The 24,421-nt window shown below is 45.0% G+C and overlaps 1 protein-coding gene across 4 annotated transcripts in view; it reads right to left on the bottom strand.

Annotated features, from left to right (window-relative positions):
- Window positions 1-12,360, bottom strand: part of KIAA0040 (KIAA0040 ortholog) — a 35,446-nt gene extending 23,086 nt beyond the window's left edge. For 2 of the 4 annotated variants that reach the window (XM_057302032.2, XM_014342073.5), the window contains exon 1: window positions 12,125-12,360. The gene's annotated coding sequence lies outside the window, so the exon portion shown is untranslated. Of the gene's footprint in view, window positions 1-11,909; window positions 12,076-12,124 lie in introns of those variants that run through there. The other 2 variants (XM_057302031.2, XM_057302033.2) reach the window with 2 other exon arrangements.
- Window positions 12,361-24,421: the final 12,061 nt, after the last annotated feature.

Genomic DNA, 24,421 nt, shown 5'->3' with positions numbered 1-24,421 from the left:
CTTTGTTTTCATGGGGTGCCATGTTGAATATCAAGATTACATCACTTGGAAGTGAGACTACCCTTGTTGGAAAGCCCTGATTGGCTGTGTTTCTGACTTCTTGGTGTTCTTGATTTTTAATTTTTAAAAAATATACAGGGTCTCACTCTGTTACCCAGGCTAGTGTGCAGTGGCACAATCACTGTAACCTTGATTTCCTGGGTGCAGGCAATCCTCCTGCCTCAGCTTCCCAAATAGCTGGGACTACGGGCATGCACCACCACATCTGCCTAATTTATTATTATTATTACTTTAGTAGAGACAGGGTCTTCCTATGTTGCCCAGGCTGGTCTTGAACTCCTGGCCTGAAGTTATCCTCCTGCCTCAGCCTCCCAAAGTGCTGAGAGTACAGGCATGAGACACTGTGCTTGGCCTCTTTGTGCTCTTCAATTGATATGATTTTATTTGGTAACTTCTGCCTGCAAAGTCAACTGAGTAGAGTATGTGTGTATTTGTGGGGGGCGGGGGGCTGGCTCACTACCTCACTGCTATTACTGTAAAAAGACCTCCCTGCTTTTTTCTGGAGGGAGGAACTTCCTTTGCTGGCTTTTTCTTCCTTCACTGATTCTGGGTTGTTGACACCATTGTGGCCAAGGAAGCCAGGAACTTCCATTTCCATTCTCTGCCGTACAGCAGCAAATTATTCAATTCAACTCACATTTCTTGAGTACCTACTATGTGCATGAAGAACTTCTCTCTCTTCTAACGCTTTCCCAGATAATGCTGCCTAGTGAGAAGTAGAAAACTTGCCAGCTATCTGGGTAAGGAAATCAAAATTGAACTTTTCTTCTTTTGATAGACACTTTAGGAATAAAGTCAAGGAATTTACTTTTTTGTTGTTGGGGAACTGGACAAGCACAGGCGAAGTACCATAAGGCATGACTAGTTCAGTGTCCCAAGGGAAATTCAAACAAATGCTTATGGAAGTAGCAAGGAGGGAGCCATTAATTCCAGTGAGGAATCCAGGGCAGACTTCGATGAGGGTGTGATTTGAGTTGGCACCTGCACGGTGCATAGAATGTTTAAAGGCAGCAGGGACGGGAAAGAAAGGTGATTCCAGGCTGCTCAAGAAACCCAGCTGGCTCAGAGAAAGAATCCAGTCAAAGTGGCCCGTGCTCCAACTCAGCTCTAAAGGCCTCCAACCTCCTGATGTTAAGGCTGCAACACTAAAACAGCTTGCTCCACCCGACCCCCTCTCCCAGGGCCTTCTCGCAGCCACTGCTTTAATTGCCATGGCATTCCAGGGACCACTCCAGCCCCTGATGGGGATTTTTCAAGGTTCTGGCCCCAGGAGGAGGCTGCTCCTGATGTTCTCTCCCTCCATACATCATAACATGTTATGACTTGAGTGTCCGGGGATAGGGCCATAGGCAGGAGTGACTGATGACATATTGGGCTTAAGGACATTCGGGGCTACAATTTCAAATTGTTTTCACATTTGACTATGAAGGCAGATTACTGTGTTAAGGGAACTTGAGTGTATAGTGAATTTTCTGCCTCCTCCCTGTCCCTCACCCTCACCCCAACTACATTTTATCTCTTTGTGCAGCATATCCTTACATTTGATGAAAATTCTGACTTCAAATTGGGTGTCACAAGGCCCTGGGTAACCAAAGCCAGTTCCACCTGGCTCACGTTCAAAGGGATCCCTCTTTCCCTGCCCCCTCACCCACAATCAGCCTGCCAACATTTAGCACAAAGTTTGTGGAAACCAAATGACATTCTATCCTAAGAGTCAAGCCTAGATCGGTCCGTGGTCAGAGGCTGCACAATGGAAGCCCAGGAGGCAGCTGCCACCAGAGAATGGATTGTGTTTGATCTGCAGCTCTCAGTCTACGCTCTCACCCAGCTTGTGTGACCCTCTCAGATGGACCAGCCTGGGTCAAAGCCTGGTCCCACCACACACTGGCTTCTGAATATGGAAAGTCCCCTTCCCTCTCTGTGCCTTAGTTTCCTCAACTATAAAAGGGGGATAAGAATAGACCCTCTGTCGTAGGATTATTGTGGGAACCAGATGAGTTAAATACTCTGTGTGATGTGGGTGAAACAGTGCCTGGCACAGAGCACATCTTCAGTGCATGTTGGCTTCACCTGTCAGGCACCCTGTAGGCATCTGAGCTTGTGACCTCTGCTGGGGCCCAATGCTGAGGAGCTCGAGTATGCAAAAGGGAAGACAGTGATGAATCCTGTGTGCATGATGGAAAGACGCCACTGTTTCATTATTTCAGAGCAAGTGAGGAATGCTCAGGCCTGTAAAACTGACGCAAAGCACCCTCTAAATAGGTGGGAAAAGGAGGATTTGTTAGCCCAGGGGCCATTTTCTGGAATCATCTGTAGCGCGGAGATATCATAGTTGAAAATTTCTTTCCTTCTCTACCACCTCACCTCCCTGACAATGCTTGCTCACTGATAGTACAGAGGCTGCTCCTGTCTGCTTTCCCACTTGACATTAAGCTATTACAGAGCTTTCTCCTCTGGGTATCCCCAGGGTCTGGTTCAGTGCTGGCACATATTAGATGTACAATAAATGCTTTTTGATTAAGTAATTGACTGGTTATGATCTGGGGAGATGAGAAAGAACCAGAGTGAAGAGTATCTCTGTGAGGGCTATGCTATGTCCATGGGCCAGGAAGCCCACATTCACTTCTGGCACCCCAAGCTCTCATACTTATGCAAGCTTCTTGTAGGCCCCTGCAGAGCCAGGTGATGGGTTGGGATAGCAGGGTAGGTCTCCAGCAGGGTGAGGGGACCAGGACCCGGGCCTGGGCAGAGCAGGAAGGCCTTGCAATGGGCTGAGCTTTCACAATTGGGGTTGCAGCTCAAAGCAGCAGCTTATGGCTCAGGTAAGTTGGTCGGACATCTGGGGAGCCAGCCGAACAAGGGTGAAGCAGGACTCAGGGATTCCAGAATGGCACAGCCACAGCCTGAGCAGTGGGTGAAGAGATGGCCGCACTAGCGAGCAGAGATCCCAGCACAGACTAATCCCAGGAATGGGTTTTTCTCACAGCTCTCAATGAGAGGGGCAGGGCTTCCAGCTAGGTGCTTGCAGGCTCCTGGGTAGTAGGTGGTAGGTCCTTGAGGGTGGAATCTGTGCCTGCATATTGTTTTGTTTTTGGAAAATTCTCCAAAGCCTCTAGTGTAGTGTCAGGTACACACAGAAGAGCTTGAGAACTGTGTATGGAAAAAAATGGAAGCAGCCAGAGTCATGTCCGGGCAGCTTCTGCCATGTAAAGCAAAGCCGCCAGGCCTCCTAGGAGTCCTCAAAATTCTCTTTATGCAAAGAGGAGTTGCAGATGACTGACCAAAAGTAAGTGATACACCCTGACAGTGCCTGGGAGAGAGGAGTGAGAATTACCAACTGGAGAGAGTCTAGACCTTCCATGAAGCTACTGCTTCTTGTACCTGCCAGCTGAGATGAATTGGCAAAGATACTGTATAGCCATACGCTAGGAGTCTTTGAAGCAATAACAAACCTTAATTGAAATGAGAAATCAGAGTTTAGGAAAGAGATTTCCCAGTTCATTTCTTCTCTGGGGTCTCACGTCACATTACAGGGTCTCCTCCCTGGGCATTGGCCGACCTCACACGGTGCCACTGGAAGGCCTCCTGCCCCACTCCCTACCCTTCTTCTCCCTCTTCCCTTGTCTTCTTCTCATGTACACAGTGTCTGTTCAGAGACAGAGGACAGCCAAAGCCATTGGAAGCCTTTTCTCATCTCCTTTCCCCATCCCAGGGCACAACTGTTTTGAGAAAGTCTATGAGTTGAAACATAGGACCCAGGCATAGGAGTTCCATGTCAGTGTGACAGGGCTGGGCATTCCTTCTACAGAAGCACACATGTTTATGAACCTATGTTTAATAAGTGGCAACTGTGTGCCAGACACTGTGCACTGGAAATGCAATGATGGAGTAGTGAAGTCAAAGAGTGCCTGGGGAGGGTCAAACATTACCAAGGGCCCCACAGGGTTATCAAGAAAATAAGAGACTTAGATTTCATCTCCTTTGAAAAGTCTACAGCCTAGGGCCAGGATAAGTGCTCTATCTCTGTGTCCCTGTCATGACACCTATCATAGCTTTTATAACACTGTGTTATAACTGCCTCTTGACCTATCTGTCTGCCACAATGACTGCAATCCCCTGAGAAACAGAATGGCTTCTTATTCATCAGTGGTGGCAGCTGCAGGTTTCCTTTGCAGGAGCTGGTGAAGAGCACTTAGCTCTTCGTGGAGACCTCAATTTCTTCTTCTATAAAATAGGGATGTTACAGGTTGAATATCCCTAATCTGAAAATCCAAAACCCAAATGCTCCAAAATCTAAAAGTTTTTGAGTGCTGACAGGACACTGAAATGCACATTGGATTTTAAATTAGGGATGCTGAACTGGTAATTCCAGTATAATAAAAATATTCTAAAATCTGAAAAAAAAAAATCTGAAATCCAAAACATGTCTAATCCCAAGCATTTTGGATAAGAAATACTCAACCTGTAGTAGTACCTATTTTGTTCAGTTGACATGAGGGTTAGGTAAGGGAAAATAGGTAAAGTGCTTAATGTTATCCCCAGCACAGATAGAGCACCATAAATGTTGCTGTTGTTAGCTGTTGCTTCCTACTCAGTTATACCAAGAAGGGGCTTTAGTTTACCCCCAAATATTTTCTATCTCAAGCATCCAAATAATCCCGAATCTCTAGGGCAACGAGAGGTAGTATTTAATATCTTTTATAAAAGCATAAGATCAAATGCATCAAATAAGAGACCAGACAGGAAAAGGTATGCCACTTAATATGTGTATTATCTTCAAGAAAGGAAAATGACTTTATAAGTATGTTGATAAAAATGAGGGGAAAGGAAAGCAGTTTGGCAACTCCTCAAAAAAGGTAAAGGTAGAATTACCATATGATCCAGCAATTCCATTCCTAGGTTTATGCCCAAAAGAACTGAAAACAGGTATTCAAACAAATCCTTGTTCACAGCACACTATTCACAATAGCCACAAGGTGGAAACAACACAGATGTCGGTCAACGAATAAACAGATAAACTCTTATGGTATATGCACACAATGGAATATGATTCAGCCATAAAAAGGAATGAAGTACCAATACATGCTACAACATACATCAACCCTGAAAACACATTAAGTGGAAAAGGCCAGTAGCAAAAGGTCACATATTGTATAATTCCATTAATATGAAATATCTAGAATAAGCAACTCCATAGAGGTAGGATGCAGATTGGTGGTTGCTGGGGGCCGGGAAGAGGGAACAATAAGAAGAAATTGCTTAATGGTTATGGGGTTTTATTTTGGGGTGATGAAAATGTTTTGAAACTAGATGGAGGGGTGATTGCACAATATTCTGAATGTACTAAATGCCACTAAGCTATTCACTTTAAAATGGTTAATTTTATGTAACATAAATTTCACCTCAATTAAAAAAATGCAAGAGGAAATAACAAAATTTCTTGAAAACTAATAGATGTCACACGGAAAAGAATGGCAGAGTTTCCCTTATTAATTGTTTGAGAAGTATAAAATGTTGTCTGTGATCTCTTTACTGTGTATTTATTCATTAATTCCAATGCCAAGTGTTGAATGACCACATGCCCAGTAGTTTAAGTACTTTTCTCCTTACCCTCAGGCCCTACCTTGAAGGAATAATATTTTATAAGCCACCAAAATCTTATTCCTGGAAAATGTCAGTCAGGAGCATCCGAACTTCTTCCTCTGTGGCACATGCTCTGTGACTGTGTCTCCTCCCTTGTTCCAGACAGTGTGGAGGACTGCAGTGCCTTTGTCTGGAAATGAGGTGTTCTTTCCATGGCCAGCTTTGGGAAGCTGTGCTATCCACCCACTGAAAATAGTCAAAACCCAGCTCTTTCCTCAAAGAGGTCAATGATGTCCTTATGCAAAACCAAGAAAAGCACAGTCTTTGGAAATCGGCAAGGCACCCAGTAAAGTACTGCTTTCTTCCTGTACTTGTGAAGGCTTTGGTCCAAGTGTCTTGCAGGGCAAGATCTGAGTTTCTAATTTGGAAACTAGGAAAGCTCTGAGCAGGCTGCATCTGGTAGGGTGGTATGCAAGTGTGTTCCCCTTTCCCAGTGGAGGTTTCATTATGGAATGATGTGGGTCACCCATGTAATGAGATGGGAAGCTTTTATCTAGGCCACTGTTATGCTGTGCTGGCAACTGCTACTCAGCAGATTGTGGGCCTTGGGCAGGAGGGAAGTTTCAGGTCAGCAGTGGAAGGTAGGGAGAGAGAAAGGAGGGTGGAAGCCATCAGTCATTTACAAGAAAGGGGTTTCATAGATAAGCTAAGTCTGCAGGACTGGCCTTAAGAGTAACTTATTCTCTTTTGTTATTGACACATCTCCCTAACATAATGTTGAAGAAACTACATATGTTTCTGGTAGGGGTGGGCAGGATTGTATGCCTTAAATTCTTAGCACCACCATTCAACAAGCGGTTACTGAGAGCCTAGCATGCACACTGAAAATCTGTGGGAGCCAAGAAAGTTTGGATGGACATTTGTTTACTGTGGGTTCCAAATCACTCGGAAGGTCACTTCGACCCCAGCATTAGTTTCTGGGTGGTTTCAGGCCAGTGTGCATGAGTGGCTGTCTGGAACTTGCAGGCTACAGCCAGGGCTTTGGTACATGATAATCACATGCAGAGGGGCTTTTGAAAGCTGGCACTTTGGCCCATGGGGCTGCAGAGGAATCACAGGTTAGAAACCATGAGCAGATGGATGCACATTTAATATCTTACTTGAGTTGGGGAGGAACAAGAAGCTCTTGACTCAGAGTGCAGCATTCTTTTCTCTTATTTATGGTGGCCACTGTCACATGTCATTTAAGTTAATACACAGCATATCCACTGTACTATTCTGTTCCCATAATACTAAGCTCATGGGTCTTCCCTGTTCCCACGGCCTTTTTCCCTTCCCCTGCCCTTGACCCTCTTTCCCTGCCCCTACACCACCTCTGAACCTGTGGCCCACAGCTCTTTTCCCTGTCAGGACAATGTGAAGACTAAACATACTATCACATGCGACTATCCTTATTGTTATTATTTGTATGTTATTTTCCTCTCTTCTGCCAATTTTCTTTTTATGACTTGCCTGGGAAACTAAAAAAAAAAAAATGCTGATGGGCTTTTCTGAAGACTATCCAGCTTGAAATTAGGGTTGTATTTGAGGAGAATAAAATGTAACTGAAAAACATCCCATCGGGAGAAAGCTATAGTCAAGAGCAAGGGCATGTCTGCAGTGGCTTCTAAATACAATCATCTCTTCAATTTTGACCAAGAACTACAGCAATGGTTAGGTTTTGTTTTATTTCTTAGTGACAAACTCCGTGGAGCGGCTTGCTCACAATCGTGGGAGCAAGTCTCTTCCCAGGGGTGGGGATTGGGTTTGGATGCCGCCATGTCCCTTGGGAGTTGCCTCTGAGAAAGAAATTTTGTGTTTGTGTGAGGTTCGTTTTGGAACTTAGCTGCCCTTTCCTGGTCTCCATTAAATGTCCACTCATGTCCCCAGATGATGCTCTGTTCAGATGGCTCAGACTGATGTGGGGGAAAAGCTAGAAACCTGGCCTGGGCTCTGGCCCTGGAGATTGTCTTTCAAAGAATTTGCACTCGATTTTCCTTTTCTGTCCAGGGAGGGAAAAAGTCTATCATGCTACTGTCTTTATCTCCCTTACTGTGTCTGTGACGAGTCTCCTGAAAGCCCATTATTCACCTGGAACCCTTCTCGCTGAATGGTAAGTTACATATCGATATTGGATATGTAATTTCAACTAATCCACTGGTCTCTAGCTCATTCTTATCTCTGAGGTGAAACACTCTTCCTGACAAGTTTGAGGAAACACTAAAAGGATTTTAGTTAATTAAGGCACCCAATGTTGTTTCTCTTCTTGAGGGGTCTTTGGGAACTCCTGAGAAAACTTTAAGGATTGAAACTGAGGAAACAGAAGAGACGAGGGTGGTATGGAGGTTGCCTTAAAAGTTGAGAACTACCTGCATCCCTTGAGGGTCTGCCCCTAGTTTGCCCTGGAGGCCACTTGGGGAGGATTGGAACTTCAGGTACAATTTTCATTTCACCTTTCCACAGGCATTTGAATGCCTAGCTGTGTCCTTGTGTGTGAGATACAAAAGGTGATAGAGACCCTGGATAGTATTGGGTATTCCTGGGCAGAGGCAGATGGAACTTGGATTCTGGTCCCTCCATTAACCAGCTCTGTGACTAGGCCCACACTTCCCCTCCCTGAACTGTAGTTTGCTCATCTGTGAAGTGAAGGGGTGGGGCTGGCTCTTCTCGGAAGTGTTTTTCCATTTGAAGTCTCTGAATCTGTGGTTACTTCCTCTTTTTCATCAACAGCTTAGCCTCTATTAGAACTCTGTTTACTTGAAGGTTTTTGACGTTGGCATAACATTCCAACTTCATGGGGTTGGAATAAGTCAGGATTCCCTGGTTGGGACAGGGAAAAATCACAAATATACCCAAGCCATTGACTAATGCTCAGATTCAGGGCCATTGGATTAAATGGGTTAAACCAGCACCTTGGTGAGAATTAGAAAAAAGCATCCCCTCCATGTGGACTCAGCTGCAAGTGGGGTGGGTCTAAGGCCTAGCAGGTGGAATATTGGTGCTTTCAGCTCCAAAGACTCCCAGGAGTCCTTGTGCAGTACACAACCTGCACAAGCAATAGCAGAGCATTGACTTCTTTGGGCTCTGACCATTTTAGCTAAGGAGGACAAAAGAGGCCAGAGTAGATGCATGTGATTGATATGATGGAAGGAGACTTATCATTACTGCCTTAAAATATGTCATACAATAGGAAAGCTGCAAGTCTGGGCTGAAGATGCTGCCCAGAGCTTACACCTACACAGTCCGTCTAATTTTGGTAGTTTCAAGAGGCAAGATTAGAAATAACAATAAAACCCCTTACATTTTCATAGAGTCTTACAATTTATGTAGCACATTAAATGTACTTTCCTTTTCAATTTGATTCTGATTCTAACCATTGCCCTGGTGAGTAATAATTATCCCCATTTTAAATATAAGGGAAATGAAGCTGAGAGATTCAAGAACTTGTTCAAGGTCAGCTAATAAGCGGTTAAGCCAGGAACTGAACCCATGTATGTCTAGCTCCAAGCTCAAGGTTTTTTCTTCCATGCAGGTCACACAAGATCCTGAGCCGAGCACTGGCAGCCAGACCTAAATAACTACTCTGTAGGGGTCTGAAATTAGTCAGAGTAGGTCATCCTTCTTGTTTTTATGAAGTCAGGACTCTCCCACACAGGGGTAGGTAACTAAAGACTTGGAGTGTGAGTTCTGGAAAGGTCTTCACAGATCTTACAACTGAACTAAGTATTAATTTTTCACATGGAGGAGTGATAATTAAATGCATCTTTACTATCTATGTGCCATGAACCCAGAATTCTCTCCTTCATTTTAGGAATTATCCTCCAAGGTATCCTGAGAAAGCCTTGAGGGTTTGGAGAAAGTCATCTGGAAGTCAACATATGATATGAAAATATCTATAGGCCACTATTGACAAATACAAGACTCTTCAGCACCAATGTGGTGCTACCACAGGCCTCTTTAGCTGCCTTCCACCTCCACCTACGTTCCAGACCTGTATACCCAACTGCGTATCTCCATCTGGACATTTCCTGGGCATATTCAACTTTAATATGCCTAAAGTGTTCATCACTGCCTTCTCCACAATCTGCTTCCCAAGCCCACTCCTTCTCTAGCTTACATGATTTTTATTAATGGCTCTACAAGGTACCTTCCCCTGCCTATCCCACTCAACACCTTATAATCACTCTCTATTCACTCATTCCTCCTTTACCGCATTCACTTGGTCACCAGGTACTTCTGATTCTACTTCCTAAAATCCATTCCTTTTCCTCAGTTCCCACTGCCATTGTCTTAGCTGAGGTCTTAATTATCTCTGCTTCCCATCTCTCTAAGCCAGCCCCCATCTGGCCAATAATTCTTTTTCCAAACACAAATCTGACCGGATCCTTCCTCTGCTTAAAAACTCAAAAATGGCTTCCTATAGGAGGGAGTTCACCCTTCTCAGTCTAGCAGTGTAATTCCTATTACACGCTATTCCCTACCTGCCATTGACTTTGCATACCCTCTTTCCTTTGTTCAAAACACACTTTCCCTAGGAACTCCTAGTCATTTCCAAGACCCTGCTCATCCATCACTTCTGTGGTGTGGACTTCACAGATAATTCTGGGGAAGGATCTCCTGCCCTCTCCCCTGGATTAGTCAGTGCCCTGTAGCTACTGCTATTATAATGTATATTATCCTGAACTGCAGTTTATTTCTGTATCTGTCTCACTTACCAGACTGAAGCTCCTCAAAAGCAGAAACCATCTCATTATCTTTGGACTCCAAGGCCCTGGTATACTGGCTAGCACACGGTAGGTTTGGCAAATGTTGAATGAATGTATGGAATGGATGCATCTCCCTCTTTGGTGAAATCAATAACTTAGTTTGTTGAGTGTTTATTATTCTCTTGGGTTTAGTCTTTAGGGAAGAGGACAGAAGTCATACTCATTTCACAGGCCAAATATTGACAATGCATGGAGGCCAAAGAAACTTTTGTTTTACAACGCATCTCTTTCCTAAAATTGTATCTGGGATGGGGACAGAGAGGCAGAATTTCAGACAAAAGGAAAGACTTGGTCAGATTTTCCTGTACAGCTGCCTCTCCAGCCCAGGACTGGGTGAAGGGCAGGCACATCGGACTAAGTGGTTGATGCAACTGAACCAGTTTAAAGGCTGGTAAGACCCTTGCAGAAGTCTTTAGATTGAATTTGCAAACCATTTGCAAAAGGGTTAGGAACAGGTTACATCAATGCTATGTTTAAGTCCTGCTCTTTGTAACTCAAGGCTCTCCCATTATCTAACAGAACTTCAGAATGAGGGTTCCTTAAAATTAGCTTCAGGTCCTTATGAGCTGTAGCTGAGCAAATGAAATGCAACTGCTTTAGAAGGGAGGAGCTTCCAAGATGCTCCAGTGGTCTTTTCCTTCCCTTCCTCGTACAACGCAATCGGTGGCACAATCCCGCTAAGTAGCATGGCATGCTGGCTGCCGGTGTTCTGTTAAATTAGGGTGAGTGCTTGTCTGTGCTTCAGTTTCCCTTTCGGTTAGGCAGGACTGGTCTTCCCACTAGCTATCATCTATAGTTTACTTAACTCTATTATCATATGATGAATCCCGTAAAGCTCTTCAGAATGTTAGGGAAACAGGTCCTATTATGTCCCCCACTCTACCTTCATGGGTGGGATGGGGGGTCTGGGGGTGGGACCACTGAGAGTCAAAGAAGTTAGGAAGTAATCTGTGTCACAGCAAGCTCCCTGGAAACTCTCAGAATAGCAAACAGGTTTCCTCTCCGCCCCTGGCTCCACGCCATATTTTCGTTTTGGCTAGTTCCTTAGCTCCAGAGAAAATCTGGCTTCACCTAGAATGGTTTGGAAACACCTAAGCCCGCGATGCTTTCCGGAGGGTCTCAGGCCTTGGCTTTCTCAGTAAAAAACAGAATTTCCATGTGTCCCCTTCAAAGCGCTCCTACCGGCAGCTGGAGTAAGGTAACTCCACCGCCGACCTCCGAGGAGTTCATGTGGACTCAGCCCAGGCGCAGAGAGGAAGACTCCTGAGAGTCCTCGCGAAGGAGGGAAACACACCAGAACTAAAGTTGTGAAGGCGCAAGAGGCTACTTAGGAATAATTCCTTGTATCTCTGGGGCAGGTCTCATCCTTCTAAAGACAGGAGTGACTGGGCGTCTTCTTCCAAACAGAGGGCGCTTAAAAATGTATTTTTAAAAAACATAACAGAAAGTCCTGAAACTCACCTTTCGGTCCGCGGAAGGGCTTCCTGCAGGCCCAGGGAATCTCCTGGTTGCTGCCCCGTCTGACAGCGCCCCGGGCCCTGGAGGGAGGTGTGGGTTCCTTTTTGGTTGCCTCTGCACTCCCACCCCGAGCCAGGTCTGGCGTGTAGGGCCCCGGCGCCGGCCGAGGTCGTGGGAGCCGCCCGCCCCGCCCCGCCCCGCTCCACCCCCGCGCGTACCTGCCGCTGCCGCCGAGGACAGCGCCCTCTGTGTTCCCTGCCTTCCTGCGGGCCGACGCCTGGCATAGTTGAGGTTTCGCTCCAACTCTGTCCTGCCCCTGATGTCAGAGGCACAACTTCCTCAATCTGGCTCGCCGTTCCGCCCGCTCCAGGGGCTCGGCCCAGGCTTTCCACCCTGGGCTAGCCCACCTCGGGTGCCTCCGGCCTTGGGCGCACACGCCCCAGACGCGCCCTCCCTCCCCGTCTTCCCGCCGGTGGCTCCCCACTCCCCGCCCCCCGCCATTACGTGTCCTTGCCCCCTCAGTCCCGGAACACGCCTCCTTCAGGACACAGCGGCTGCGGGGCCAGCCCCGGTGTCTCTCACAGACGCACCAGTGTTCCAGGAATGGGACACAGAACTCCGGGCAAACCCGGCTTCAAGGAAAACAGCTGCCTAAATAGAGCGGCCTTCCTGGAAGGGGTGGGAGGCGTTGGAGAGGGATACCATGCGGCAGGTTGGGTGAAGGCTCCGATGTCTTATCGGGACAAATGAGCATGACAGTCCCCTCTAGCCAACGCCGGTTGCTCCAAGGGGTGCAGGTGACATCTCAGAAGAGTCTTTGTCTCTGCTGCCTGGAGGCGCTAAGGAAAACTGCGCCCCAGGAGCTGTCTGTCACAAGCAATGATGGAGGGGAAAGCTGACTTCAAAAAGTTCTCAGGGGTTCTTCCCTCTCATCCTCAGCTGCTCTCCATCTACTTTCTATTCAGATCTCTTGGCTCTAGTTCCGAGCACATGGGATGCTAGGAAATGAAAAGACCTGCGCCCCTTTGAATAGGGGACTCCAGACACAAAGCTCTGATGATTCAGAGCTTGTTCAGTGCCTCCAGGGATACTGTGGGTGGGAAAAGAGGGGGATGCCAGGACCTAGCTGTGGATCATCTCAGGGGCCTCCTCAGTGTCATCCTGGGAGGTCCTCCCTGACAAGGGCCTGAAATGCTGTTCCCTCGACTGTATTTGCCAGGTACACAGGTACCAGGTGCCAGGTGCTGAACCAGGACTTGCCCTCCATCGACTGTGCCTGAGTATGGGTGTCCTTTGGCTTCTGCAAGTGGGCATTAAAATGACTGCTGCAACCAACTGTCACAACTGAGATTCAAGAGATTCCTTTCTGTTTATTCAGGAGAAACCACGTGGCTCTGAGTTGAAAGGCCAAAGAGAAAACCCACCATCCAGCCTGAAACGCCAAAAATGGCTAGAAAAAGAGGAAAATAAGTTATTTTTTTATTTTTATTTTTTTTTTACAGAGGAAGACTAGATTCGCAAGCCGGGAGAAGCTCAAATCTGTAATGACACTTTGAGCCTGCAGTTGTCTACCTATGTACAATGTACCTATGTACCTATGTAGGTTCCTCTAAAACTCCTAGAGCCTAAGGCCAGAGTATAGAGTCTAACAGGGCCATGAGGAAGACAGGCCTGGGATGGATGATAGTAAGGCCTTGAATGCTGGCCTGAAAATTTGGGAATGGGGATCTCCTGCCTGGAGGTTTACACACAGTATATCATTCAACCTTTCACAACACATTTATGAGAGGTAGTATTATCCTCATTGTACAGGTGAGGAAATTGTGGTTGAGAGGAAGCTAAGGAAGTTCCTCAAGGTCACATAGCTAATAAATGGTAGAGCCAGGTTTGAATCCAAGTGTTTCCAACCGCCGCTCCCCCTGACCCAGTGCATCCTTTTACCACCATATCGTCTAGTAGAGGAGGAACTTGCCTTCTGTGAAGGAATTCCACACTTGAGCAGGGATCATGTACAGGTCTTGAATGACGCCTATTGCGGGGAGGCCATAGAAAATACTTTCCTGAAAGTCTGGAGCAACATTACAGATTGGTTCTGGCCAGGGTGGTGGGTATGTAGGGTTGCTTTTAAGAGAAAAGAGGAAGAAACTAAATGAGAAAAACAGGGGCAATCGAATTGAGCTCAGGGATTCATGGACATGGTTGTCTGATTGTAGAAAGGAAACCAGGGCCATCCATAAGATGGTATCTCTAGCTATCTCAATTCATAAGGAGAAAAGTCTAATGCTGAAAACCAGAAAATTCTGTGGCAGAGAAATCAGGGACTTATAGGTGGGCTGGATGGTGGATTTACTCACGCTAGACTGCCAAGGCTGCAAAGTCTGTTGCTGTATTGACACTACTAGAAGATGCAATTATGCAGAAGAAAAGAAGTGGGCATCTGGCAAGGATGTTTTCACCCTGGATGAATGATGTGTTCCTTATGAAAAAGCAGGTTGGAACACCCACCTACTATTTTATTCCTTGGCAGTAAAATCCCAACTCCTATGAACTCATGAACAGCCCCAGGCAGCAACAGGGCTATTACATTTTGCTTAATCCTTATTATTTTTCTTGTTTTCAGTAAGGATATTTGAAGTTGGTCAAGAGCTTAGTGGGCACTAAATGGAGTAGAACAAAATATTAACTTTTTTTTTTTTTAAAAGAAGCCAAAATAAAGCAGATTCGTGCACTGAGACTGGAAATTGGAACCCCTTTTTGACCACTCCTCACTAGCTTTAGCACCTGCTGATCTCTGGTTTCACGTCAGTATGTTGCAGAAAACAGGGGTTGCCTCCCTCTCAGATACTGTAAAAATCAGTGGAGTGCTAAGTATTGAACTTAGTCTGCTTTGAAGCTAAGACTGACTACACTTGGATTTCTTTCTTGGCAATGCCCTATTTCAGACAGGTTAACTTGCAGTATTGGCCAGTACTGATCCACCTGTGCTGCCTGGAGATAGTTTCCCATGAGTTTGCAAACTCAGAGTCTAGAAGCTGTGTCTTTTATAATGTGGTTGCACCCAGGACAATGCTGCACAAAATTGGACACATTTTTCAGGTGTGGGAAATTTTAAATTGAGAACATTATTTTACTCTTACCAATAACGGTGGTGTATTCTTGCCTGCAACACTGTGAGAGGGTCTAGAAGGTTAAAACGGGGATAGGGAAAGTCCCCAAATAGCAACATGGATGTTCTGAGGAACTGAGTAGAAGTCACAGGGCTGCTGACAAGGAGAAGGCTGTTAGGAGGAAATGATCAGACTATAAATGGTGTGGATATGATGAGCACAGACTTGTTCATCAGATCCTGAAATATAGCAGTGCTTTGGAACCACGAGTGGGGCAAGTTCAGGACAAGTCAGCGGAAATACTACTTCATGCAGCAGGTAATAAATTTATGGAATGAATTATCTCCCAGAGGTGGTACAAACTGGCAACATAAATGGATTCCAGAAGAGTGAATGGCAGAGGCATAAAGAGAGCTGCAGGAAGCAGAGATATACTCCATGTGGTGGGGAGTTCAGGGTGGCCCAATGAGGCCTTACACAGTGTGTACCTGGGGGTCTTTGTGGTCAAAAGAGTCCTGGCCTCCATGGGGCTTGGATTGGAGCTGACTGGCAGCACCAACACTACCTCCCTAATTCTTCAGCCTCTGTGGCCTTTGCTTTATGAAGGCAGCAAAACCATGTTCTTTTTACCTGAGACTTACAGCCCATTTAAAATGCATTGCTTCTTTATTTTGACTTTCGACTTCTGAACAGATTTGAGTGTCTGCTTCCATACTGGTTACCATATTTAGCCCTTGCAATTAGATTTCTGTTCAGGTCTTCCTCCTAAATTATCTAATTCTGACATAAAGTTACTCTAATTATGAAAGCTTTTTAAAAAAACAAAAAACAAAAAACAGGAGTTAACAATATACTTTCCTTGGGAGCTTTTTTTTTAATGCGGCATCCAAAATGTCTTCATTGCTACATCCAGGATGCCTGGCAAAATGTTGCTTTTACAGCTATAGCTCCAAATCTTGGCCCTGGAGGAGGTTTAGGAAGCTCTTGGATGTCTCCTGTAATAATCTACCTGTCTCCCACCACACACATGCCCCTCTGCTCCATGCACTTTGTGCCTTTTTTTTTTTTTTTAGATGGAGTCTTGCTCTGTTGCCCAGGCTGGAGTGCAGTGGTGCGATCTCGGCTCACTGCAAGCTCCGCCTCCCGGGTTCATGCCATTCTTCTGCCTCAGCCTCCTGAACAGCTGGGACTACAGGTGCCCGCCACCACACCTAGCTAATTTTTTTGTATATTTAATAGAGACTGGATTTCAGCGTACTAGCCAGGATGGTCTCGATCTCCTGACCTCGTGATCCGCCCGCCTCGGCCTCCCAAAGTGCTGGGATTACAGGCTTGAGCCACCGCGCCCCGCCCACTTTGTGCTTTCTTGAGTACTCCTGTAAGTTCTAGAGATAGTACATCATGCCCCACCTCTTCCAGTATGGAGGTCAAGGTGGGCTGGTGGCTTAGAAAGCCCTTTGTTTATACTTCTGGGGCACAAAAGGGCTCAGTTTCCATTTTCTGTTTCTGGCTCACAGCCCCCCACCCTGAGTTGTGTCTTGAAAGCTATTTTTACAGCACTATCACTGGCAGTCATAAACCGGCCAGGGCTATTCTTCAGACCCTTTGCTGGGATTCAGCATTGGCTTTGTTCAGATGTAAAAAACAGGCCTCTGAATTCCATTTTGTGGCAGGGGTCTCGGTGTGGGGAGAGAGCCCCACAGAGTTCTCATTTTGCCTCTCTTTGTGGTTTCCCTTGTCATCTGTTCTTCCCTTGGGGATGGGTTTACATATCAATTTATTGAGCGAGCCCATCGTGTGGGTTTCATGAAGTAGCATTTACATGGTCTGGGTAGAACACTTCTTGTCACTTTGTCAGAGAGATTCCTGGGAAACCCCAGCTTGCCCTGCCCAGTGCATTGATTCTGGCAGAAGTTTCTGTCAAGGCTGAAATTGTTCATTCCTCTTGCCCTGAGGGCCCACAAAGTAATATGGCTTTGAAATTTACTTCCTTAACTAGTTCAGTGACTCAGAACATCAATGTTGCCACAAACAAACTTCCTCTCCCAAGGCTGGCTCATTCATAACAGGTAAAAGGAAGGGCTGACAAAAACATCACAGAACAATGGGATAGCCTTCATTTATCAAGTTGCAAAAGTACACTCACTCACTGTGTTTTAATTGCTATTGACTTTCTCTGTGCCAGGCACTGTGCTAAACTGCTTATACATATTTAAATTTCTAACAACACTGTGAGGTACTGTTATAATACCAATCTAATAGGTGTGGAAACTAAGATTTGGAAAATTTAAAAATTTGTTAAAGATCAGTAAGTGGCAGACAGAGATTTCAATAAATAGTAGTGAGAAATACTTTTATTCAGCACAGATATGTTCCCAGCGTCATGCAAAATATTAGATTTGCAAAAATGAATGAGACTCTGGTCTAGTGAAACTAAAGTTTCAACCCAGAATTTTCTGAATTCAGAGCCCGATTGCTACTCACCTTAATCAGCTGGACAGGTGTGGGATGTCCGTGGGGCAGAATTAAATTACCGATTCTGGGATGATAACAATAATAATGACATATTATTATGATGACAATAATAAAACCTGGAGCTTTGTAAGTTTTCAGTGATATTTCATGTAGATTATTTACTTTGATCCAACCTTTGTTAAGGGAGCAAGGTCAATGAGGAGCTGGGGCCTGAAGAGGCTGCTGCCCATGGTAGTTGCATGACTGGACTAAAACCAGGGGGTCTGGCTTGTAGTCCAAATATCTCTACTTGCAGAATGCAAGAATGTATCTGGAGAGACACATTCCAGGAATATCTCTTGGTAGCATACTGAAGTGGTCATCAGGAAGTAACTGGAATCAAAGCCCAGACTGATGAACTCATGCAGAATATGGATATCAGCCTTGGAGGGAATTCTTGCACTTGGGAAAGCTATAAAATGGCTATAAAAGTGCTTCAAATTTCTGCACTGAAGTATCTCTAAAAGATAGGAAATTGTTGCTTTAGGAAGACATTATTTAATATCTTGTGGCTTCACATACACTTGACACACATTTTCATACACCTTTGCGGATGTATGCACCACAGTTTGAGAAGCATAGTATCAGATGACCTATGAAACTGCATTAGAACTGTGCCCTAACCAACTGAACTAATAAATACAGCAATAGAATTTCGTCCATCCATCCATCCATCCATCCATCCATCCATCCACTGAAAAATTTTTATGAAGAACCTGCCATAACCTCGGCACTGTGCTGGGTAGGCGCTATGATATGATATGATAGCATATAGAAGCTCCCGAGGAATTTACACTCTAATGCGGAACTGACCATTGAAATGATTAGCAGTAGTAGAAACTACTTATAATGAAGTGCTAAATTTTGTAATTTGGATTTGAGGGCAGTGAGGGCTGGAGCACTCATGGAAACCTTCCTGATGGAGGTGGGTTGACCAGAATGTGGGAGGTGCAGAAGAATTTGAAGATAGGGAAAGACAGAATGGTTTCTAGTTGTCCACAGTCTGAACAAAGGTGTGGAGAAGGGATAAACATGGTAGGACTTTGTTGGTAAGTAATGTTAATTATTTGATGATTCTTTCTCTCTCTCTCTCTATCTCTCTCCCCTCCACCCACCTCTTTCTTGTCAATGCAGAAAACTAGGGAAAGACTCAAAACAATGGAGAAAAACAAAATATCCATAATTCTGGTAACCAAAATGTAACATTTTGGTATGGGCTATTTTTGTCTTTTAGAAATAGAGTTTGTATGTAGGTAATTGTGGCCACTGCAGATTTTGAATAGTGGGCTGACCAATCTCAAAGACAGTTAATCTGGTGGACTTTTGCAGGATTTATTAGAGTGGGGAGAGACTGGGAGACTGAAGTCAGAAACTCCAACCTAGTAAAAGGCCACCATATACTCTAGCTCCTGCCTTTAAAACTAACTAGCTAACTCACTAGTTGCCTTGATCAATGATGAGTTTCTCCATCACTGAAGCAATTCACACAGAGACTGGATGACCACCTGGAGGGGTGCTGTGGAGGGGACTGCCATACCTGGAGAGAGGATTTAGTAGTCCATATGACCTCTTTCAATCCCAAGATTCCAGGGCTTACATTGTTAGCTGTGGAAATTTCACATTCAAATAAATTATGAGTTCTCTCCTATTTCTTATGTTTTGACAGCAATTGCTTTGCTTAGTACATATTATTGGGTAACATAGTAAATGTTATTGGGCACTAGAAATCAACTAACTTTGAGGGGCTTGGGTTAAGCTCATATGGATTTTAGCACTGCTGTGTTATTATTTGGGAGCTGCCTTTACATGGGAAACATTTAAGGAGAAACTCTTACCTCTACCCAATCTCTACCTGCCTGGGTCCCAGCTCAGTCACCACCTCCTTGACTCCCCAAGACGAAGGTAGAAGCCTCTCCTTTGTATTCTCACAGGACTCCATGCTGACCCAGCATGAAGCCTGCCCCGCAGTAATGAAATTACCTGTTTCTCTGTCTCCCACACTGCACTGTGAGCTCTTGTGAGCAGGAAGTGTCTGGCAAATGGTAAGTTGTTGGTCAACATTTGTTAGTGAATGAAGACCCTCGGCCACAAGGCCAGATCTGGGAGCTTTGGAAGCTTTCTCTGAGCAGGGATGAGCATGATGCTCTTCCTTGTGCACTTACCTCCTTGTGAGTGCCCAAAGCATTGGGTTCTTTCCTTCCTCAGTATGGCTCTGGGGTCTGCAGTTCTGTGTCCTCATGAAAGACAGAAAGTATAATTGGAATTATGCATGAAAAAAAATCATGAAAGGGAAAGTACATAATAAAAGGTGACATGGGCTCAGAGTATGGCAAGGGCAAGGCTAAGAGGCCCTTCTGAAACCAGATCAGGTGCACACTTTTCCTAAAGCCACTGTGCCAGTTCTAGGAAAGAATCTCTCTGCTACTCCTTTGCCTTGGAACTCCCTTCTCGAAACATCCAATCCTGTTCCAGACAAACAGAAAGAACACACTGCAGCTGCTATTATTCCCCACATCCAGCATTACAGTGTTCTTTCTTGGGCTCCTGATTTTGCCAGATGTTGACAAGGGCTGGGCAGGGAAAAATTGCTGCAGGCTCATCAGGAATTCTGGACACAGAATGTAAGTCTGAAAGATGCTGGATCTGAGTTCCTGTGAGAATCACACAGGTTCCAACTACAGCCTAAGTGAAGAGGGGAAAAAATCTACAAGCTTATTTTCCGCCACTCCAACAGAGTCATTAGGCAACACAGTTTTCAGTGGTTCTAAAAACCATGTGGGCAAAAGGTTATTTATTTCTATATATGGCCAGAAAATAGCCCAATCACAGGGCTGGCTTCCTGGTTGACGCTGTCCAGTTTTTCCAGACCTGCAGACTCCAGAGACTTCCAGGCTGGACATTGGTTTCTGTGGCCTGCATGTAATTAGTTTGGCAATGGAAAATGTGGCTCCCAGTGTGACTGCCCCTACTTTTCCTCATCCCCCAACCCCTCAACCCTTGCCTCCCTTAGAATGCTGCAGCTAAAGAGCAAAGAATGAAGCTCTCCCAGCTGCGCGCTCTGCTAAAAATAGAAAGTTTATTTATTTTATGTTCATGAAGCCCTTTTCCTGCTGTTGCTGTTGTTATGAGTGTAACTCCCAGGCAGGAAGGGGATTGACTGCACTGGTCTCCGGCCAAGTGAGTTCTATCCTATGTTGAGGGATCTAATTGAGCCATTAGGGGTCAGGGGATTTGGTGAACTGTTTTCTTTTTTGAGCCTTTCCTTTCCTAGCTGATACCTGCTGTCCAGAAAGCCGGGTGTGTGTTTCTTGGTTTTTAGAGGATCTGCTTGGATATACTTCCCTTTCAGATGTGACCTTCCCTTTACTTATGATGTATTCACAGGGGAGGCATAGCCAGAGGAAGCAGCACTGAGCTAACAGGCAAGAAGCCTCAGTTTTTCGTCCAGTTTTGTTACCTGGCTTTGTGACCTTGAGCAAGTCACAACTTCTTCGAACCTCAGTTTCCTCATCTATAAAATAGAGATAACAACATATGCCTAGAACACAAGTGTGATAATGGATATGAAACAACTTTGAGATGTTCAAGATATCAGTAGATGGATTATTGTCTAGTTTTACTAAACCCGAGTTTCTCAAGTGTGTCCAAAAGATAGATATTTCCTTTGCCCCAGAGAGCTCTTCACTCCCTCTCTCCCAAAAGGAGGAGTAGAAGGGGGAGAAGAAAATAGTACCCGGGGGAGCATATTTTGATATTTCCTATGAAATATGCTAGAAACAAACTCATGTTGAAACACCTGAGAGGTGGTCGGGCACAGTGGCTCATGCCTATAATCCCAGCACTTTGGGAGGCTAAGGCAGGTGGATCATTTGAGGTCAGGAATTTGAGACCAGCCAGGCAACATGGCAAAACCCCATCTCTACTAAAAATACAAAAATTGGCTGGGTGTGGTGGTGCACACCTGTAATCCCAGCTACTCAAGAGGCTGAGGCAGGAGAATTGCTTGAGCCCAGGAGAAGGAGGTTATAGTGAGCCAAGATCGGGCCACTGCACTCCAGCCTGAGCAACAGAGCGAGACTCTGTATCTAAAAAAGAAAAAAAACCCAAAAAAACAAAAAAAGCAAGCCCCCCCCCCAGAAAAGAGAAATACCTGAGAGGTGATCAAGGCTTTAATAAATGATCCTGGATGACAGCAGGGGAAATATTCAACATTCTGTTAGCTTGCTGTGGGCTTTGGAGTAACAGTTATATTGCTGTGTGTCTTATTTCCCACCTCATTGTGTACTGCCATTATTAATAGTTGATTTTCCCAGCCAGAAGGGACCTCCATTTGCTCAGCCTTCTAGATCACTTGGTTCATACCACACATGTAGTGCCTATGACATGTTTTCCAGACATCATCTTGGAGTGCCATCATTGACACTTACTTTCCCCTCTAAGATCCTAACAGCTGAGGGCAGGGCTGTGTTGGCTATGTCTTTAAGTCACCTGGAGCCCCCTATCACTATTGTGTTTGCATGGAGAATCAGGCCATATCTAGGCTGGTCCTGGTGCCAGGTGCCCTGTATCCGACAGGGTTCTTGATTGTAGGTCACAAAATAACAGCTTTGGATGATATAAATGGAAAAGAAATTTATTTGAATCAGGGCTCTTGCTTTTCTTGCTTAAAATGTAGGGTCTCTGTGACTTGGATGGATCCCTTTTTTTGTTTCAATAGTCTTTCACTGTATTTAACATTTCCTTAAGTTATGAATGTATACAACAAACCAGGTACCTGTGACTTTGTCATCTTTGTAAATCACAGATATTTTCAAGTCATATTTCACTTGTTGCAGACATTCCCAATATTGTTTATGCTCATTACTACTTTTCAGTAACAGAAGTTGTTAAATCTGCCTTTAGATTTCTTTAAAGCATTAACACAAAAAGCACACACGATGCTATAACATATTTGTTTTTTTAAATTTTAAACTATATTTTAATATAATTGGTTTCCTATGTATTTCATTTTGTGCATTTCATTTAAAAACATTCCTCCTAAGCTTTATAGGTTTCACCAGACTACCAAGGGCTCATGAGCATAAGAGGTTAAGAACTCCCTGACCTAAAGCATATTAGCTAGCTCATAGCAGGATTGGTTACATAATTTTCAAGATCCAAGCAAAATGGAAAGGTGAGGCCTCTTGTTAAAAGAACTGTAAGAATTGCAAGATGGCAAAAGCAGAGCATTAAACCAAGCACAGGGCCGTGCTGAACCTGGGGTCCTGTGTGATGGCACAGGTTGCATAGCTATGAAGCTGGCCCTGGCTCACAGAATTTCCAGAAAGGTCCAGGGGCCAGGCTCAGGGGCTGCGAAGCCAGGAACAATATGCAAATTGTGCTGGAGAACTGGCCTGGTGAAAATCCAGTGCTGCTCCTGCTGGGTGCAGATACTGAAGCTTGTCCTCATGCCACACTGACAGTAGATGCTGGAAACCACCCTTGAATCTGCTGCCACTGATGCATCAGCAAGCTGGATGGAGTTGTTCCCATTGCGAGTGACTTCTGCTTTGATGTATCACTAGTTTCCAATTTAAAGTCTTGATTATGTGCATTTGATTGGTGGTGCCTAGCTCATGGTCAGCCCTCCAGCTGCAAGAGAAGGTGGTGAAACAAATATCTGTGATTGCTAGCCTCCATAGAGGGAGATCAGCTCTGTCTAACAGGGAGAGGGACTCCCCAGACATAGGAAGGGGATTCAGATGCCAAGTGGCCAAAAGCATGACAAACGTTCTCGACAGAACCCACGGACCCAATGGATATCTTGAGCATTTTTGAAAATGCCTGTGGGCTAGTATAGAATATGTGGCCACCATTAGGTAGATGAGACTGTCTGGGAGACCATACTTTACATGCTTAAATATTTTTAATTTTGGGGACATTTGGATTGTTTCTAGTAACAATAAGGAAGAATATTTGGAATAGAGATTATTCAAGAAAATTCACACCGTATGGAGGTAGGACAAAGAAACTTGGCACTTTCACTAAATATTCTCTATCCACAAGACCAGACAAAGCCAAGAAGAGCAGATGGGCTCTACACTGTCACAGAATGACAAGGCCTAATTAATTTAAGAGTTTCCTTGAAGCAAAGGACAGTGAGTCAATGTGGATGCACTTAACGTTGTGCCGAGCCAAGGGGAGCAAGTGTTGTTCTGGAAATGAGCCACTGTGTAGTATTGTAGAGAAAGTAACACTCAGTGAGCAGGGGCTGGGCCCTAGCCTCAGCTCATGGCTCATTACTTTCCTTCTCACTTTCAACTGAAAAGTAAATGAGCAAGTATGTGGTAGGTTTTTCTGTCTCCCTATCTCAACAGAATGGTGGGTGGGCTGTTCTTTAAAAAGTGGTGCAAGGACAGGGCTGCTGCCAGTAGGCTTGGCAGGAGCCAGCAGAGTGCAAGCTGCTCCCTAGAGGTGGAGTTGAGAGGCCACTACTCACTGTCAAGGGGCTAAGCCATCCAGCAGCTCCTCAGGAGGTCAGGAACACAGGGGACCCTGCCTGATGAGACAGAGGAGCAGTTGCTGCGCCCAGAGGGCCTACCTATGAGAGCTGTCAATGAAAAGAGTCAAACTCTGTAAAACATTTGAAGAAATTTATCCCAAGCCAAATATGATTTACCAATGGTCTGTGACACAGCCCTCAGGAGATCCTGAGAACATGCATCCAAGGTGGTTGGGCCACAACTTGGTTTTATACATTTTATGGAGACATAAGACATCACTTAATACACATAAGATGTACATTTGGTTTGATCTGGAAAGATGGGACAACTGGAAATGGGGGTGGGGAAAGTAGGCTTCCAGGTCATAGGCAGATTCAGAGATTTTCTGATTGGCAATTGGTTGAAAGAGTTA

The sequence above is a fragment of the Pan paniscus genome, chromosome 1, assembly GCF_029289425.2.
Source record: "Pan paniscus chromosome 1, NHGRI_mPanPan1-v2.0_pri, whole genome shotgun sequence".
Taxonomy (NCBI): domain Eukaryota; kingdom Metazoa; phylum Chordata; class Mammalia; order Primates; family Hominidae; genus Pan; species Pan paniscus.
Note: the sequence above shows the minus strand (reverse complement) of the source record. Positions and strands in the feature narration are given on the sequence as shown.